Consider the following 20,479-nt stretch of genomic DNA (forward strand, 5'->3'; position numbering starts at 1 on the left):
TATATGCATATATATCAGTCTTTCTTAGTTTAAAAATTCATCTCTTACAAAAATGAAAACAAAATGAGATCAAATTAAGCATATTCAACTTTTCCTATTAAATTTATGTGGCCAAAAAAAATAAGTAGCCTCCAAAGGGCTAAAACGGCAACACTGTACATATATATATTTCAGCAAAAACTAAGGGCTATTAAGGTGAGCTTTTTTGCGCACTCAGGCAAAAAGATGCAACATTTACACCGCTATATAAGCATATGTGCAGACGAATAGTTATATAGCCATATACATTAGGGTTGACCAAAATAAGTTACGTCGGAATTTTAATGCTCTCATCCCCTCTTGTTCTATATCAAAAAAATAGTCCCTATTTTTATTTATTTTGAAATCAAAAAATGTTTAGGGGTCGCTCAAAGTTTTCTATGTATTTTATATGGGGTAAAACCACTTTTCGTAGAAATGCTACAGCGTTCTTGAAAATCAATATTTTCCGATCGAAAAACTTTGATTCTCTTCAGGAGACTTCCAATAACAATACCCATTTGTTTAACCTGTTTTTAATACTAAAGATTTTTTTTATATATCCTCCCATTGAATTTTCTGGCATTTTCTGGGGGTCTTGGCGGACCTATAAAATATAGTTACTTTGCAGAAATGGTTAAATAAAAAATTGTTATTGTTATTGGGAATCTTCTGAAGAGAAACAGGGTTTTCCGATCGAAAAATATTGATTTTCAAGAATTCTATACCATTTCTACGAAAAGTGGTTTTTTCCCATATAGAACACATGGAAAACTTTGAGCGCTTTGAGCGACTTCTAAATGTTTTTATACCCGAGCGCACTTGTGCACAAGAGTATTATAACTTTGTTGTTTGTAACAGGCAAAACGAATCGAGATAGATATAGACAAATGTATACATAAATGATCAGAATGAAAATAGACTCGGCACAGTTATTGGCCTTGGTATAATGTACCAAGTGGCCGCAAATTTTTTAAATCAGACAAGAACCACGCCCACATCCCATATAACGGTAATTTAGAGAAATACGAATTTCTTCGATAAATCAGTAAATATTAAAGCTAATTTATTCAAAATTGATGCTTGCAACAATTCTTTACCAAGAAATACGTTTATGATAAAATTTTGGTAAATGGGCGTGGCACCGCCCACTTATGAATACATATATGTATCTCGGTAACCGTTCTACCAATTTGTACCAAACACGGTACGGTTATAGAGCTTGTCACAGAAAAGCAATACGTTGAAAATCGGACTAAATTTGAGGCCGCTTTTCATATAACGGTAAATTTCAGATATGCTTACAACTTCAATATTTCGACATTTAAGGACGCTAATATACTCAAAATTGCTACACCCTGGCTTACCATGTAGCTGTAGCTCTCGGAAAGGTGGAAATCATATATTTAATACTTGCGGCGGGTATTTAATGTTCGGCTCCGCCCGAACTTAGACTTTCTTACCTGTTTTAATTCAAAATAAAATAAATATTGGCATCATTTTTTTCGCTGTAGAACACTCCTAGGGCGTGAGAACATAGAAATTCCGACCTTACTTTTTCACATACTACCCTAATGTACACACGTATGTATATACCAATGTATATGCTTGGTCATACTTACATTAATTAAATCGAATACAACACAAAGAGTGCCAATGTGGGGCACATTTTTACTTTTAATGTGTGTATAAGGACATAACTGTATACATATTATGAATGTATATATAGCATACAGATCAGACCATACCACCTTGCAAGCAAACAAAAAAGGTCACCGTAAACCCCTGAGTATGAAGTAGATACATATTATTTCCGCAATGCCATTTCGAAAAACATTTTTTTCTTGCCAAACCTAGTCGTGGCGTTTTTGAATTTTTGATATTTGATGAATTGATATTTTGACCAGTTTTCACTATTTTTCTTTTGTCTTTTCTTAATCTTCATTCAATTTTATGAAAGCACAGCGCGTTATCTAACAAAAGCCCAACAAAACCAAATTTCGAACATTGTACAAAAGAAAGAAAAAATTCCTCAACATTTTATCTAAAAATTCTTTCTTCAGCGAGTTGAACGGTACATGCATCTTATGCTGCTATTCATTAGAACATTGGGAGAGTTTAATCATATTTCAAATTCTTTGGCTTTTGATTTGTCATCTTCTAAGCAGTCTTTTAAATTGTCATGTAGTGAATTATATATTCTGCTGTGCATGAACTATTATCGTTAATCATCTTTGTGGTAGTCTGTAAGAAAACATTTATGTTCCTTTGCCCGGAAACCCAGATGGCAGAGATGTCCATCGACTCGGCCGTCGAGTTTAACGCGCACTTGCAATCTTCTACTGTTTTAGACTTTTTTACCGGCGAGAAAAATGCCAGAAGTGCCGATTGCTTATCTGAGAAAATATATTCGTTTTGTATTCCTAAGCAGTTTCTCTCTAGATTCGCAGTACAGGGGATCGCGGTCCTAGCATAGATTTCAGTGGAATTCTCTTCGACTATTCTACCTCTACTCCAATACCGTCTAGAAGGAAGCTTCACCTGAAAGTTTTTCCTGAAATCTATCGTAGGAGGTATTTAATCTGATTGTTTCTCTGATTCGATGAGCTTGTCAAGAGATCCACTATGTATGAGTGTGCTGCAGCATTTTCCAACAGCACGACTCTGAGACTGATTGCTAAGAACGCACCAGTTTCGCAGTTCTATGGGCAGTTGATGCAGGATTAGATGCGCATCAGAAGGATGCCACTTAATTGCTCCTGAAACCTTTTTACCCTAGCTGCTCTTTGGTATACGGCGATCCAATATATCTATACACGAAATGTTGTTTCTACACTGAGTTTCTACTGAAATTCTCGAAATTACTTCGTGAATTTACCTACGCATAAACGTAGAAACAGTTGTCCTTATTAGAGCAATGACAAAAACCGAAAGAGAAATATAAAGTCGTAATAATGGCGAACAGGTAATATTTCTCTGGAGGTGTTGCATATATTTGTTCTCATCTAGAGACTTTTGACGATTGAAAATTAGCATATCGACATCCAAAATCTCTCTTCTGATCACTCCTAACGAGATTCCCTACAGGGATTCGGTTTATCGTGCACATATGCTGCTATGTATGTATGTTTATCTGAGTTAGCTAGTTCGCCGGCAAACGGGCCCTCTTATAAATCATGGTTACGTGGTGACAGACCGTTTGTTGTTTTGTTATACCATGCCGGCGGCAACAACAACCATAGTACTCATGACAACAACAACCATCCAAACAAAAGCATTTATGGCAACGGACTACCAGAGTATACTAAGTATTTAGTGGTTTTAGACGTAATTGTGGCAACAACAGTTGCACTAAAGTGCACAGCAATTAAGCTGAAAGTCGTCGCTTTTGTACTTTTGTCATGCTTCGTATGTTTTTGTTCCCAGTGAGGTGATTTAACCAGCTTTACCAGTTTTAAGATAACTTCTAAAACTTGACGCTGATAAATACTTTATCGGTATATCGGTATTTAGTATGTGGAAATTGAAATCTGCTTGTAAGACCACTTTGCCTAAGAAAAGGCGGATATGTCAGAAAAAATGCTATTAGCTCCTCTCTACAGAAACGAGACACATAACTACTATGTGCAGGTGTATTTGGTTTTTTTGGGACCTTTGCCTGATTATTCACCCTGCACATGAAGAGACATAAAGTCTTACCCCAGTTACCATCCAACTGTAGTTTCTTTTATCCACCTTGAATCAGTAGGTAAGAGTTCCCAGATAATTCCGAGACTACTTTCTTTTTGCCAAGAGATTTATTCGGGCGTCCTAATAAAACACGAACCAATGTGTTTAAACTTTAGCCTAGTATAAATTGCTGAAACCATTCTACCTCGTCATCATCCCAAAAGCTACTGTATAGTCAGTAAAATAAGACTTTTTCCCAGAAAAAAAAAAGTTTGTAGCACCGATTTTTTGATGCAGTTTACTTCTATTTGACACGTATGTAAATCATGGATCTACACTCTTGCGCCTAATTTTCATAGGCAACATTCCGTCAAACTGGATTTTTAAGTTTTTGGGGTTCTTTGCGATTTGTATTTTTTTTCATCCATATTGGGTCCGCCATTTTGAATTTTTCCAAACCGACTTCATATTTGTAATAAGCGGCCCCAAGAACCCCAGACGAAAACCTTTTAAGCGGACTGAATGAATTTTAATTTTTTAGCCACCATACTGGATTCGCCATTATGAATTTTTAAAATCGTGCTCTCTGTGCGTAATCAGCTACTTCAAAAACATAAGAATCTGCTGTTAATTTTCTCTCTTTTAGTGTTGGATTCTCCGGTGACGAAAAAGTTGTAAAGCAAAATCTAATTCAGCGTTAGTTTAGGCGCCATGTTTTAGACGCTATGTTGAATTTTGCAAAATTTTTAGTGAGGCGCGTCTATTTGATCATACTAAGACCTTATCGGGACCAGAAGGATTTTGCAACTTTTCAAGGTCGTTAGAAACCCAGATAAAAGCTCAGTCATCCAGGAATGGACCGCATATTGTAAGAGGAACCTCTGAACCCTCTCTGTCAAAGCCCTGTCTCCAATCGAGGGGACCTGTCGGGGGTGCGGTGTTTTTGTGCCCTGGTACCCAAAGGAGCCGGAAGTATTTCAATGAAACCGAGAGGCCAGTTTCGATCATACCATGGGCGTCATGCCGCCCTGTTTGCCGCTTGGCTAACAAAATAAACATTTACATCTTTAATTGGTATAACGCTAGTCGGCTTCATTTGTTCCCACGTCCACCTCAGTGTAGAAACGTGCAGCATTCTTGACAGAAAATACCTCGTCTAACTATCCCAAAGGCTAGATTTGTAGAAGTCGCTTCTTTGAGGAATGTGCAGAGAAAGGAAGCCGTTCGGAGCCCGAATCGGCACGCGCCAGACAGTTTGCTATGGTATGAAGTCGAAATTTCCAAACAACGTCGAATGCCCATACAAAGGGTCAAAGGAAAACCCAATGCTCCTTAGAGTGATTGCTTGGATTGATTCCAGTGAGAGTAGCACTTTGCACGCGTTAAAGCTTTTCAACGTATGTATGTTGAATTTTCTAACGAGTACCACCAGGAATGATCGCATAGAATATAACTGGTTTGATTATGGTTTCTTACCGTCAGCAGTTTACTCTTGTCTTTCACAATTGCTCTTTCATAACAGCGTACATTTCATTTTTACTAGATACCCAAAATTTATCTTCCACGAGAGTTACGCCTCTAGAAATACACCAGAATACTTGACTCTGTCAGAGAGGATAAGTAGAACGCTATCGATGGAGAAAAGCTGAGCATTAGGCACCTTATACCTCCTGGAGACTAGGACGAGCTACATCCTATATTGATCAATAGCAAATCCGCAACTAACATACTAATTTGTGATTTAGTTTAAGTACTCTTGCATGAGATCATACAGCTTGTTTTGAAATTTACCCCAGACGGTAATTGCCACATTGTCGACATAATAAATAACCCAGCAGCCTCTCATTTCTAGCACCAGGTGTTAGGGATAAGTGCCTATATCCGCAGTTCACTTAAATGAGAGTCAGCCGTTGCAGAAATTGTGCCTTCTGAATCCGGTGGCCGTAGGTCTCAAAATAGTCAATCTTTAAGGAGGTGAGCGAGATTGTAAACAATTTGGCTCTATGACGGTTTAAGCGGGGATCGATGGTCTTAATTGAGAAGGTTTTAAAACCGATAGCGTTTTGTCTACTGCTAAGAAATAAGGAGGCGAAAGTGTGTCCATTGAAAGATCTGGGACTAGCGTTAAAGAAATTTTTAAGTGCTTGTATTCTTGGAAGCTGAGAATAGGTAAATTCTTGTAAAATTATTTGGTACTATTATATGCTGAGGATAAAAAACTGCGGAATTAAGATCTATTGTGCCCCAGTATATAGATTTATGGTGTGTATATTAATCCAGTATCCGACAGAAATTGTAGTATCAAGTCAGAATCTCTGGAAACTAACGCGCTGTCGGCACATGTCGGTTATAAGAGGGTACCCTAAGAGTTATTTATGCGTTTGTGCATCAAAGCAAGGCTTCATTTCAAAACGTTGAAGTACAGTTTCAGCCTGCAATGTCCTTTAAGAACTCTCGTGAGGTTTTCTGAATTACTCTTCGATAGTTGTCTATAATCTTCTGTAAGGCTGTTGGTACAAATAATGTGAGACAGATTGGTCTGAAAGGTTTTGGATTCTTCTCTTTGACCTTCAGGATGAAATCTACATTTGCTCAGCTATACACTTTGGGTAAATAAATTGGTGTTAATTGCTAAGCTATTTCTGACCATTTCTTGAAAGCGGTCCAATGACGAACTTTGCATCCGGCTATAGCATGACTGGGCTTTGAACTTCATACAAAGCTTACTGCAGCAGCTGTTGAGCAACGTGGATATAAACTGAACCTTTATTTATTTCCTAAAGATTAGATTTCGATTTCTATGGTCCTTGTAACATATTAGGTTTTTATAAAATTTTTTATACTTTCCAATCCACTGTAAAATATTTGCGTTTGTGTATTTCTACGCATACATATGCATATGTATATGTGAATTTATTGCTCGTAAGTTCTGCACACAAAATTGCATCACTCGAAAAGTATTTATACGCATTTGTTAAGCACACATGCCACTCATACAACAGCAATGACACAAACAGTCGTAACAAAACAAACAGTCGTAACAAAATGCACAGCCATTTGCACGCAAAATCGGTTAGGAGGCTTTTTGAGAGGAAGAACTTGGCGGCCAACATTCAGCAGAGTTTGACTCCTTGTTTTTCTTCATCTACACGCTTTTAAACACTTTCACAGCAATGATAAGTTCACACACATGAGTGTATGTATGTAGAATTTATTTATTTACCTATGTACATATGTAAATAAAAGCCCCGTAGAGAAATAAAAAATAGTGAATGATGCCCAACTCCTCATTGCGGTTTGTTAAAAAGCTTGGCTAAAGAAAAAGTTTTGCCGAATATTTAATTATGTGTATATTGATTTCAAAAAAGAATTAAAAATTCTTTAATTAAAAAATTTAATACGAGTATGGTACAAATATTGTCGCACAAAATATATGGGATGTCAGAGATAACGGAGGCAAGCATATTCGAATTATTTTTTTACATTAGTTAGTACTAGGGATTACTTATTTGAAACATAAATACAGAGCTTTAACGTGGTTGCTAAATTTTTGTCTACACGCCGCACAGTGTTTCGACTATATGGAGGCAGGTGGAAATAACAGTACACTGGCACCGATTTCACTTAAACTTGACATGTGCTCTAGTTTTACTTAGAAATAGAGAATTATGAAATTTTGTAAAGATGGAATAATTGCCACGCTCTCTACTCTTGTGGGCGGAAACATTAAATTTCATCCAATTTCGATGAAATTTAGTTTGTAGTCTTTATTTTATTAGAAAAACCTAAATATAAAATATGGCGAAGACTGGATGACTATAACGTTCAAACTCTCAAAAAATGTGGGCCCAGTCATTAAATGTGATGGAATTTTGGGTAATTTTTGTTTCCTGCTTTTCACTCTCAGAAAACAAAGGTTATACAATAAAATGACTTAGGTGTCAATACTCGCTTTTTTCTCAATATCTGGTGGGATTTTTTCATTGTCCGAAAAATTCTTTTCGCTAAATTATGCAAAAATCAAAAATTAAGAAAATCAAAAATTATATATGTTTGCAAAGTCGCGCGCAAAGATCAAATTATATATTCGAAAACTACATAAATTCTTTAAAATATTAGTCTAATTTCAAGACCTAACNTAAGGTAGCATTAATATCACTGATGACAGTTAAAGCTTAGGTGGATTTTTATATCAGAATCTCATCTTTGTGAAAAGTGTGCAGATAGGGGGTATTATTGAATATAAGCCCTCGATGTTTAAAATATATAAAAATTTTATTTCAACGTATACAAAAAATAAATCTACCTGCGTTACAGCACGTCGGGAGAAGGGGAAGGGGGGGCCGGGGGGCCGCGGCGTAGCGTGACGTGGTGTGCGCGCCGGTCGCGCGGGGTACGCTTGGCGCGAGCGCGACGCGCGCGGTGTGGCGCGCTGACGCGGGCAACCGCGAAGCTAAGCAAATTTAATGTTTGAAAGAGAAATAATGTCAATTGATTTTATTTCGTTTTTAAAATGGTAATAATGTCAATTGACTTTATTTCGCACGAGGGTGGGAAATAAAGTCAATTGACCTTATTTCCGTTGATCTTATTACCTGTCACCCTGACGGACGGGTACTCACATTTTTTTTATTAATAATCTTTAGCATCTACATTTCAAAATAAATTTTTTGGTAAGAAAATAGGAAAATACCAAATAAATGATAAATACCTTCACCTGAATATTCCACGACATTTAGATAATTAATTACAGTTGAAAAAGGAACACTTTCTGTAATGGGTTCAGCGCCAAATGCAACTAAACTGATTAGTCGGTATCGCGCCCATTCCCGTATTTTTTTGGAAATGTATCGTTCGTAAAGAAGGGGGGCTGAGTAAATAATGTAAAATTTGGTACTTATGACTTTTACTACTCCCTCTCTAAGTCAAACCGGTTTTTTTTGTACCAACCGTCACCATGACTTTTTCCAAATAAACGAAAGGCGGAAAAGATTCAATATCTCGGAAACGGTTAGCGAAATCAAGCAGAAAATTGGTGTAATGAAATTTCACGGATCATGTAATATAGCCGGCGTAATTCACCGCGATTACCATAAAAACGGTAAAACAATTACCGGTGAATGCAGCTGAGAGCTGTTGGACAGATTCGATATTGATACGAAGCGAGAACGACCGTACATATTTGGCGGAATACGTATTCTTCCAGTAAGGAATTGCGCCAACACCATCAGCATACTCTCCCACTTCAGCCCATTACCTGTTTCCTTACTCGGCGATAAGAGATTTGGATCGAATGAAGAGCTTCTCCTTAAACAAAATCTCCATTTTGAAAATCTTGGGAAAACCTATTTTTGGTAGGAGAGGAAAAAGTGAAGCCATGTAGTAATAAAACACGCTTTTATATCAGTACAAGTATCTTTTACTCAAAAAGTCATTGTTTTTTCGAACTCTACACTCTTTAAGTCGATTAAAGCTAATGGGCCTCATGCATAAAAAGTGAGCTTAAGCTCCGACTCGTTTTTCAGTACAAATTCTTGAGTTTGAGCTCACCCTTTCAGTGCAAAAATTGAGTCTGAGCTTAAGCTCACTTTTTATGCATAAGGCCCAATATGCCAGCTGTTCTTCTATTCTAGGCACGTCGAGTCGGCGACAAATCTCAATACTCATTAATACCGACTACTATATACTCTCAGGCGATTTCGAAGGAAATAAAAAGTTGTGATACTACCTCGAAAGAACAGATGGGTTACGTTTGAAAGGTTGAATCTGAGAAGGAAGGTTTTCTTCTGAGCTGAGGCGGAGAGTTTTTTTCGACTACCCGATCACTAAAGTGTATATAAAGCGAAAGTGCTGGCTATCCGAAAAGACAGCGTGGAGCTTCTCACGCAACCCCCGGAAGCGGCATATTGAGGCTAATCGCAAAACTAAATAACGATTGGAAATGGAAGGTACTACCACCCACATCCTTCTCGGAAAGCATGCAGTAGATATACTACCCTCCAAACAGTTTGTTAGAGATCACAACACCCAAGTGATCAATCAATGCAGCAACAACTCTTAGCCCTGTGAAACTGCCAGGTTTATCTAAAACAAGAAACGAACTTCGTTGAAGGAGCGAAAAATATATACAACCCTATATGTAGCTGGCGCACTACCACTTGAAAGGCTCTGGTCCGATCCCTCGCCCCACGAAGCATCCAACAAATCGTGTGCTTTCGACAGGCAACGGCAAGCCTTAAAGTGTATTTTTGCAATGAAAAAACTGCTCATTAACACCATTTGGCATTCGGAGGCGGCGTTAAACTGTACGCCCTTTTTATTAATGTGAATACCACACAGAGCACAGTTCGGAGGGTAACTGACTTTACTTCCACGGACATAACTTCCATGGGCCCGTGGAATTTATTTCAGACTTAATTTCCACGAAGATCAGACATTACTTTCATGGAATCAATTACTGTGTCAGTTAAGCCACGTAAATTTATTTTATTTATATGATTTTAACTACATAACATTACATGATCACAAAGAATAAATACAATTTCGCACGGATTTATTTTACAGTTTATATAGATTTTGACATTTCCAGAATTTAGAACTGCTTGAAGTTCTTCCGACGTGTTTGCGGTCGAATTTTCCTTAGAAAACTCGACCAAGTCCTCATCCGATTCGTCCTCAATTTCAATGTTGAATTCGTCTTCTTCATCATTTCCAATGAAGTTTTCTCGATTACCTTTTCTAAATCCATTTTCGATAGAAGTTGTTCGATTGGATACTAAGATTTAAGATTTTTTTCAAAAAATGGCTTTCATCAATTTGTCCTGTGAGTGGCTCATTTAATATTCAATTATCATCGCCAAACTCTTAGCAAAGTTGTAAGGCCCAAATATTTATTTATTCATTGCAGCTACGATACGTTCTCTAAGTATTTTAGCCTAACCATTTAGCCTAACCCATACTCTGTGTTTAGTATGAAGAAAATAGAATGAGCTAGTTTCCTCCCATAGAAGATGGTGCCTCTATTCTACAATTGCCATTTCTACAACGTAGAGGGAGAGCCAGCCAGCTGTAGTGATTAGGTAATGGTGCCACCAGCCAGTGGGGTAACTCATGCTGAGTGAGATCAAAGGTTATCAACAAGAAATCCGCCATGCCCCCAAAGGGGAACATCCCACACATTTAAATGTATGTAAATACGCGCTTCTACATATAATTTCCCCACAAACCGCAAACACTTCCATAACCATACATACATAAGTCGCCCAGCAACAATGAGGACAAGCAAATCAAACAAAAACAATTGAAACAAGAGCAATGCGATGCCACCAAAGCTGCTGCCACAAAGGAAAAGATTGTGCAATTGGTGTCGTGCATACCTGCCGGATGCCGACTTGATTTTGCTACCTTGAACCCGCCGCCGCAATCTCGATTATACCTACGTACGGGTACATATTTCCCTCAGAGCGGTGCGTTATTAACTGCGTTTTTATGCTGATCCTGAGGGAAAATGCTATAGCAACCAGAAAATGAGCGAATGATACTGCACTGGGAAATAAAAAAACAGCAATAAGAGTAGCAAAGGGATTAGGGGGAGGGAAAACAAATTATATGCAACAGAAAAACTTTGATTTTATTAACCGATTGGGCGTGGGACTAAGCAGCGAAAGAAGAATGTTTGTACGAGCGAATATGTGTTCGTAATTGACGAGTCGGCTCATAGAAAATATTGTTTAAAATAATAATTACATTGAATATGACACAGAGTACTATTTGGTGAGTGACATAAATTCTTTAAATGGTAATATAAACTGAAACCTTCATGTAATCACTTCTGCAGTGCGAGCGATTTCAAGTCAAAAATTTGGTGGATGACACTTATATAATTATTTGCATTTAACGACCTGGGCCACTAATTAAGTTCTACTGTGGCAACGCAAAAATTCTGACAAAGTCGCTATTCCCAAAAGAAAGTCTCAGTGCGGGAATAAATACAAATTTTAATGGTTTAACTCTGCATCGCAGTGACAGTGAAAAGAATAGCGGAATGTTATATTACATACATACATAGCTATGTATGTATTCATAAGTATATTGCTCGACATTTTTATTTTTAAGAAAACAGTTGTAAGTAAATTTTTGTCAGTTTTAATATGAAATGGGGCTGTGTGCAAAATTTAAGCCAAATCAAATCATCTTTAAATTTTAATTTATGAGATGGTTAATTGACAATTTTTCCAATATAAACCCCTGCGGGATAGTAGTCAGAATATACCCGTAGTAAGGAAGGATTGTCATAAAAAGCGACTAAAATCTCTTGGTGTGAGTGGCCCGAATGCCATCAATCAACTCATTAAATAGAAGGATGATGTGAAAATGCTTGAAATTGAAATACAAAAAAACTGTAAACGTTATAGTGATTTAGCAACGAAGATATTTTAATACTTCAAGGTCGTATTCACGACTGTGGAAATATAACCGCATATTCGACACTGATTATGGAGACTACAACCATCGTTAAAGTCTCCTGCGTCAACTGTCAGGAAGTCCTACCTACTCTTCTTAAAGTTGGAGGCTTACCATTCGCTTGCAAATGAGGAAACAGCTCGTTGTCAATAACCAAACCGGTGTCGGCGCGTGTCCACTTTAATTAGCCCAGAAGAGGAGAATATGCAGGCTGAATGTGAGTTCGAAACCCTAGCAGGAGGTATATTACGGTCGTGCACCGTTTTCTCTAAAGCAGCGGTTCCAACAAGACCGAACTCTGATACCAAGGTATCCTTGGCTAAAACCAACGTTACATGTGATACAAGGGCAAAATCGTCACTGATATGCCTTTACTGAATCCCCACGAAAACCTCGTTGGCGAGGAGACCTAATAAAAACCCCCTTTCTACGTAAAAAGGGGCGATTCGGCAGGCGACCGTTGCATAAATAAAACAAGCATGGGAACAACGGCGGCTAATGTCCGTGGTTAAGAAGATAGAGATTATGGAATGCCAATTTCGGGATACGGGGCCTCCAAGATCGCGGGGTCCCGGTGTTTTTTAAGGCCGAAAATCCCAGGATTTTCCTGTTTTAATCCCAGGATCCCAAAAGAATTTAAATACAATAAAAGCTTTCTAATTTCCAAGAAACTTGTATTAATTCAGTTATACAATATGGCGTAAATTGATTTGAATTGAAAACTTGATCACTAGGTAATATATGTGTTTACAAATAAATCCACTTATTGAGCCGAACGGAGTACGCTTTTATTGTTTGACATTTTTTTACACATCAGGTTAAAAAAAGAATTTACTAACAGGGACGCTAATCACTATGAGTAAAATAATTTAAATCAGCATTTAATCATTATTTAATGGCAGACTCGGACGGCAATCCCCCAAGCTACGGCTGCGCGAAAGTACTGTACGGATACAGGGTGGTCCAGCGTAAAAACCAACTCTCTAAATTCTTCCTAGAGGAGAGCTTAGCAATTGTTGATAACGATTAGGAGATTTAGAGACCAGCTTATAGATAAAGGTCTATATATAGGTCCGAAAAAGATTCTCTAAAAGCCTGTTTTACTAATTACGTGTACACAAGCCTAGTACCTTTATCCATAGCTTTCCAGCCAAAATTGATGTGGTACTGTCAAATTGATGATGACAAACTAGAGGTGATTCTTTACTTCTTCCAAAAGATAATTTGCTGACGTCGAAATCTATCAAAATAAAGAACAAAACGAATTCAGGTGCTCTAATTCACAGTGAGGCCGCACATTGCAATTAATCTTGATTCTACTTTTTTTATTCTGTCAGAAGTTTCTTCCGGTAACACATCGAACACTTATCATTTGCCTATAATTGCATTGACAACAAATTTTCTTTGAGATATTTGCAATTCCGCTGCCTCTTGGAACTTGTTATCAAAAACCGTAAATCTATGTAAGTACCTTAGACTCACTTGGTTCAAATCATGAAATTAAAAACTTAAAGTGCATCCGCTTCACTTTCGTTAGCTTTGTTTTATATGCGACTAAATAACAATTCATTCATCTTCCTTGCCGTACTTTGTTTATTTTTTGTTATAAGCACAATTAATTAAGTCTCTCTTGTCAATGTCCCTTGGCCAATTATATGGCAGACAGGCAATTATTACCAAAGACCAACTATACAACCATTTAATTATATGCTCCCTAAAGGATACTCGTCCACATAAAACACAATGCTGAGACGAAAGTCACTTTTTGTAACTAAAAAAAAAAAGTATGATGTGGCCAAGACAAGTAGGGAAAGACGAAAAAAGAAAGAAAATTATAACAAAAAATGTGAATCCGGCTTAAAACAAAGCAAATAAATAAGAATTTTACAAACAAAAGCAATGAAAGACAGTAGACAGCAGTAAAATCCGAACGAGCAGCCGCAACATCTGGCTTTTGTTACGCAACAAACAACATGCGATTGAATGTGTATATTTACATACGTATGTAAATAGTATACGGGTATGTAGTTAGTACCCGTACGAACTTGCGTTTCGGCTAGAGTTGGGATATTTGGTTCATTTTGCTGATCGCTAAATGTAGTTCAGATCACTTATATGAACTAGTTCATTAAGTTCATTAAAGTTCAATCATCAGCTGATATCTTCACACAAAATTTCTTGTGAAAACAGAATTAGAAGAAACGAAAATAATTCACAAAATTGCAGGTGTGAAAAGGTTGCATTTAAGGTATAAATACTTTCGTTTTTATAAAATAATTACAATTTTAACTGTTTGAACCACTAAATTTAGCAGGTGTGCAAAGCAACCGATAGAACGCCATTGCCCAAATATCACAGCACTCATTATAGAATTTGCAGGGTTAAGAGGAAATATGCTAGTTTACCGTGACCTCTTTCAAAAAATTACACACATTTTCTCCCGTGTGGCTTTCAACAAACTATTTGCAGCACAAAAGAGCCCAATGCCGGTTTTTTCATTCAAATACTGGGTATAAGTTTTTCCGTTATTGTTTTTCGGCTGGGTATTTTGTAATGAGAGCTCTGTGACACCATCTCGATTTGCTTTATCATTTCGGGCTCCTCTACTATTCGCCTTTTGCAATCATTTTCACAAGTTGTTTTGTTAATTTTTTATTCAACTCTGCTGGTTGTACGCCTCTTGACAAAGTTTGTTATCGGTCGCTGCTCACTATTATCACAACGCTCTGTTTGTTGCTCTTGCGGAAGTGGTTGCTGCTCCAATGGATGCACATCCTGCTCCTGCAACTGCAGCTGATCCTGTACCTGTTGCTGATCCTGCGTCGGCTTAGCGCCCTGCGTTAGTCGCTCTTTGTTGTCTCTGATCAGAAAAGGATGTCTCAACTTAATGGGGCGATTGAGATTTCCAATGGATCTACCATTGTAGCTTGTTATGTTTTGGCATTGTTTGCAGGTGGCACGCTTTCCATTCCAACTTTTAAAATACTCCCAAACATTTCTTCGTTTCCCGGGTTTCAGTGATATATAAGCAATTTACATTTGTTATGCTATAATATTTATTTACTAAAAAAATACTTGGTTGCGGTTTAGTTATTTGCCCAATGATTTCTGGCTGGAATGGGTGACCCGAAGGTCGCCAACGCGGAAAGGTATTCTGCACAAAAATACTGTTTACCGAGTTTACATTTTCTGTATTAAAGTGCTAATTTTACCCCATTTTCAAATGATTCTCCGGGGTCTGTGAAAGGGTTCGAGGGGCAAGGAATGACTTTTAACGAAGTTTGAACTGTCCTCTTTCTAGTAAGTGGGGTATCCAGAGCAAGGCAAATAACTGGTAGGCATATAACTAATAATTCCCCAAATGCTTTTCGTGCTGAACAAGCAAAGCATTTTTATTAGAACTATACAATGCATTAGTTTATATCGAAACGAACAATGTAGAATTAGCGCAAATTAGTTGAATTGTAGTAATATTTGGTATAGCAAAGAGCAAAGCTTTGTTTTTGTTGTGACAAATTGAGTTTTGTTGCTGGAAAGGATCCTTTTTGTAGGTCCTTAAGTCGCAGTGTTTAGCATAAGATGTTTTACAAAAGTTCGTGTCGAGGTAATTCACATAGAACTAAAGCAAGATTAATGCGCCATCCGAATAAAAATGGCGCAATAAACACAGAGTTACCAATTCTTCCTTTATTAATTTTTTAGAAATGTCACACGAGTATTGTTGCTTCTACAGGTATTCGAAATCTGGCAACACCTAAACAAACGTGTCAAAGAGCTGGCAAATTATGGTTGAGTGAAATATTCATCCAGTTTCTAACGGTCGTTTCGATGGCCAAAGGTGGTAATGCTTTAACTGGTGCCAAGCTTGCGCGGATCCAAATAGCAGGCGGAATATTCAAAGAGAACTAAAGACGACAAAGAAATGGTGTGCGGGTTTGACGGTATCCAGAGTCATAAGAGTACTAATGATGCGAAAACGTTAGCAGTAAAATCTTGGGGCTGCAGCCCTTGAATGCTCAGATGATTGTAGACACGATATCGAACTAAAAGTATCGATATGGTACTAATTTAAAGAATCGCGTTAAAAATGTCGGCTACCCATTAATATCGGAATAAAAACCCTCGATTTTCCAAATATCGATACCAAAATTCCAAAAAAGTATCTGAATATAGGTCTCGTATGTAGGCCGCTGTTGTGTAGTGGTTAGAAGTGCGCGAACCTCCGAGTGTATGTCTGCTATGAAAAATAGCTTCTCATAAAAATACAATCGCCGTTCAGAGTCGACATAATACTGTAAGGACCTCTCTGTGGCACAATATCAAGGCGCACGCGACAAATTGGAGGAGAAGCTGCACCAAAGACTAACATATTGTATAAGCGCCAATCTCTTATTTTTATTAAGCCAGGTTTTCACCATGTCATATTTTGACGCCAAAATTTCTTGTCATATTTTGACACAACTTTATCTCCTTTATCCGTCCTTTTACCGATGGTATAAAAAGCTAAAAACAGACAGATAACCGATTTAGCAGCCCTTGGCAAAATGTTGAAAGGTGTGCATATTCATTCCTTCACATACATACATGGACTGCTGTCGTGTGCATGCAGCCTCGAGTTACCAGGCATTTGATTTGCTTATTCCTACCAGAGCCTTAATTTTTAGTGGGCCGTAAGTATTCAAGATTTACCTGGTAATTCTATACTATCTTTCCTTTGCTTACCTTTCTAGCGGTACAATTTTTTTAAACATGCTTTTGATTTCCCTGAGTGAAGCACCAATGTCCACCATTTTGCACAAATTTAGTGCAGAGCAGGAGATCGCTAGTTCTCTTCCTCGTTCATCTTTCGACTTATTCCTGAAGTAGGCTAACTAGAAATTTATCAGAAATTGAGTCCAACTCACACCTGTAATTTTTGTCTAGTTGCGACCTAATCAGTGAATAAGAGAGCATTCGAACTTCCGCCGTTCTTTCTGAGAAAATATTGACCTTACCGCCACCTTAGTTGCAAAAGTTTCCTGTGGAAAAAGCTTTCGTGGTCTGAGCGGCATAAAAAATCATTTACAAGAACATCGGTTTCCATCTTTGATTCTATAAATCAGTTATGGCCTCAAGTACTATGTCCCATAACGAAACAAGTCACTGCAGGTTTTGAGAACTTGGTTCTTAACACAGGTCATTGATGTGATATATTTACATATGTATGCAGTAACTTGGTAGCGCCTTTACTTACATACATATGTATGTCAGTAGAGAATGAGAAGAGTATTGAGAATGACGCTGTGCCTAAGTTGGCTGTCTCTAAAGAGTCCAAAAGCCCGCAGTATGCGACGGTAGCAGTTATAGTTTCGATAAAAACTTCATCCGGTAGCAGATAGAACAGTTCTCTGCTTTCTGTATTCTTCGGATTTATTTATTTTTTGATGACGCAATATTTAGTAAGGTCTGGCCACCAGCCAAAGTATGGGTGCGACTATAGGCCTTTATATTCAGTGTATATTTATTGGCTATTATTGAGTCCCCAGCTCTTGCATAGCATTTTCGTGCTTGCTTTTCAATATTTAGCTTCCAATTAAGTTTGAAGCCCACAACAACTCCGACATATTTCAGTCTGCATGGTAGATCCAGGTAGGTGCCCTCAAACTTACGTTTAGGGAAATTTGGTAATTTTGTGCTGAATTCATATACTTTTTTAAGCGCCGCTTCCATAATTAAGTTATATTGCAGTGGTGAATTGGGGAAATAATAGACTTTGCTTTTGATCAAAGTAAACAATTCACATCCTCGACGTCTGTACAATATGAGACTTCATTTAGATTCGATTTTCTACATACAAAGGAGTAGTCGAAGTGCTGCTATTATTATTATACTCCTTGAGGCTTCTTTTATTGACGTACATTCTCTGCTCTTTTGCTTCAAAATTCCAAATTCAGGTGAATTGTGGAAGTAACAAAAAATTTCTTTAATCAGAGAGAGTGTGCTTGAAATCGCATCCATCTCGAGTGCCACTAGCAACCAGGTGCATACTTCTACATATAGACATACATACTTATGCAGTTACATATCCCAAAAAACAATTAGGTTGATATACCTTTGAGAATGATTTGAAATCGAGGCACTTTCTCAAATGTCAGACGTTTGAAAATGATTTGAAGTGGATTTGAAAATTAGAGTTTTCTCTAAAAAAAGGGGAATTCGATCTCCATTTGAGAATATGGTTAATTCTCAAATCAATATCAAAAAAAAAAGGTTATTTATCAAATGCACTTCAACTTTATTATATGGAGTGTATGAAATACATATTTATTTTTTCTTCACAATGCACATACATAAGTGTCAAACGAAAAAAAACAATTAGGATACATTAATTTTTTATAAATTCGTCTTTGTGCGCTTTCTCTATTAATTTGTTTTCATTCGATGTGATGTTTTTAATTTAATTTAATGGTATTCCTATAATTTTTGTTTTAACTGGACAGTTTTATATCGTTTGAATCTTCACATAAATTTTAGAGATGGACAATTCTTAGCATAATGTATCGATAATTATAACGTTACCATGTTTCTTCAATCAATCTCAAATGAATTTTAAATGTTGAATATAAACCTCGTTTTCAAATTGCGAATCTTTTCAGAAAAACATTTCATATCAAATTGAGAAGTAAAATTTTCTCAAACGATTGAAACATTGTTTGCCGGGTATGCCGTACATATATGCAGTATTTACTACACATTCACATACAAACTGTCGATTTTGCAACCGATGCCTGTCTTTTGTTATTAAAGCCGCTGCAGTAGAGTTTGTTATCGCAGCTGCCATTGCTGTTGCTGCTAAATATACACATAGGTATGTACGTATGTATTGTCTATTGCTTTCCGTTACTACGATATATTGTTGCCACTATTCATTGTTGTTCTTGACGGTATGACTTTTTCTGCAGCAACATTTTGAAGTTTTCTTTATGCTGCCTGAAGCAGCTTTTTTTTACCACAAGTGTGCATTGTTTGATTCTATTGTCGGTTATACGTACTACATACTTTGAAGCGGTTGGGGGTGTATTTTTGAACGCACTACGAAAAATTGTGCGTGGCTCTTGGAGGAGTTCGAGAGCTGGTGGTATGAAGTGACAAAGTTTTTAGCTTCCTTTTCAATGATTGGGTCAAAAACAATGAAAACCTCAAAGCACTTCAATTATCCTCTCGCCTCCTTACCAACTATAACGAATCAAATTTCTTTATTCTACGGAACAAAATGGCTGGGGATTTGCCGGAAGGAATGTGACGGCACCTTTTGCCTCTATTAATTTCCACTGAGGGGTGAGTATCGACTCCCCGAATGTCGCCAGCTTTTAATCCACTTTAATTACTTGGTTGTAATTCCGTTCTTGCGAGGGCTGATGAGTGTGGTTCGCTCCGTGTCCAATTCCAAAAAGAAATATATTTTTCTAGTCTCGTGGTATGTGACCACCGATTCTTTTATCATATGTCAGTGTAGAATATATATGTATGTATGTATGTATGTACGTACATAAAGAGGTCCTCCTCATTTGATTCAAATAAATATTAAATTTTCTCACTCTTCTTTCAACGGTTTCAACACAAGCGTAAAACAAACAGCTTGAAAACTAAGCAATGCTAGGAAATACCGAACAGCGAAAAATAACACTGCCCTACAAAATTCTGTTGAGTAAAATGTTGTAGCCGATTCTTATCGGATCTTTCCCGTAAAATCTGACCGTAAAGATATTGGATGGACTCTAGGTTTTGAGCAACTTAGGTTTAAAGGTGCCGAAAAACGTGTTTTTGGTTATTTTTGAACCTCTTTTGTGGGAGGTTATGAAAGCCGAAACACTGCCCTTTCATACCCAAATCAAAAAATTATGGTCCGAACTCTGAAGGAACAGTTTTTTGTATGAGCGCGCACGATTGGCATCTCAAACTTGGAGCCTCTTCTATCGCCTTTAACCCAATGCTGGGAAGACAATACACATGTTCGGCAAACCTTTCTAAGTGCCCAAAATTTGTCCTGCTTTTCTATTGCGGAAACAAAGTAAGCAAGCACTTTTAACAAATTCGGACATGTAGCTAGTTTCTGTAATAATTCTCTACCAAGGCGAATTGTGATATGAATTCGCCGCCCTGTAGGTCGTTTCCAAGGCGAATTTATACAAGGTGGTGTTGATGGCGAATTAAATTTTCGCCGCGGTACTACTGAATGCCAAAATGATGTGTTTGTTGTAAACAAGGCGAATTCATTTTACAACAAACACATCATTTTGACATTAAGACGTACCTCGGAGAAAATCTAAATTCGCCATCAAAACCACCT

The sequence above is a fragment of the Rhagoletis zephyria genome, unplaced genomic scaffold (assembly GCF_001687245.7).
Source record: "Rhagoletis zephyria isolate East Lansing unplaced genomic scaffold, Rhagoletis_zephyria_1.1 Rzeph_scaffold_00009, whole genome shotgun sequence".
In the NCBI taxonomy this organism is placed as follows: Eukaryota; Metazoa; Arthropoda; class Insecta; order Diptera; family Tephritidae; genus Rhagoletis; species Rhagoletis zephyria.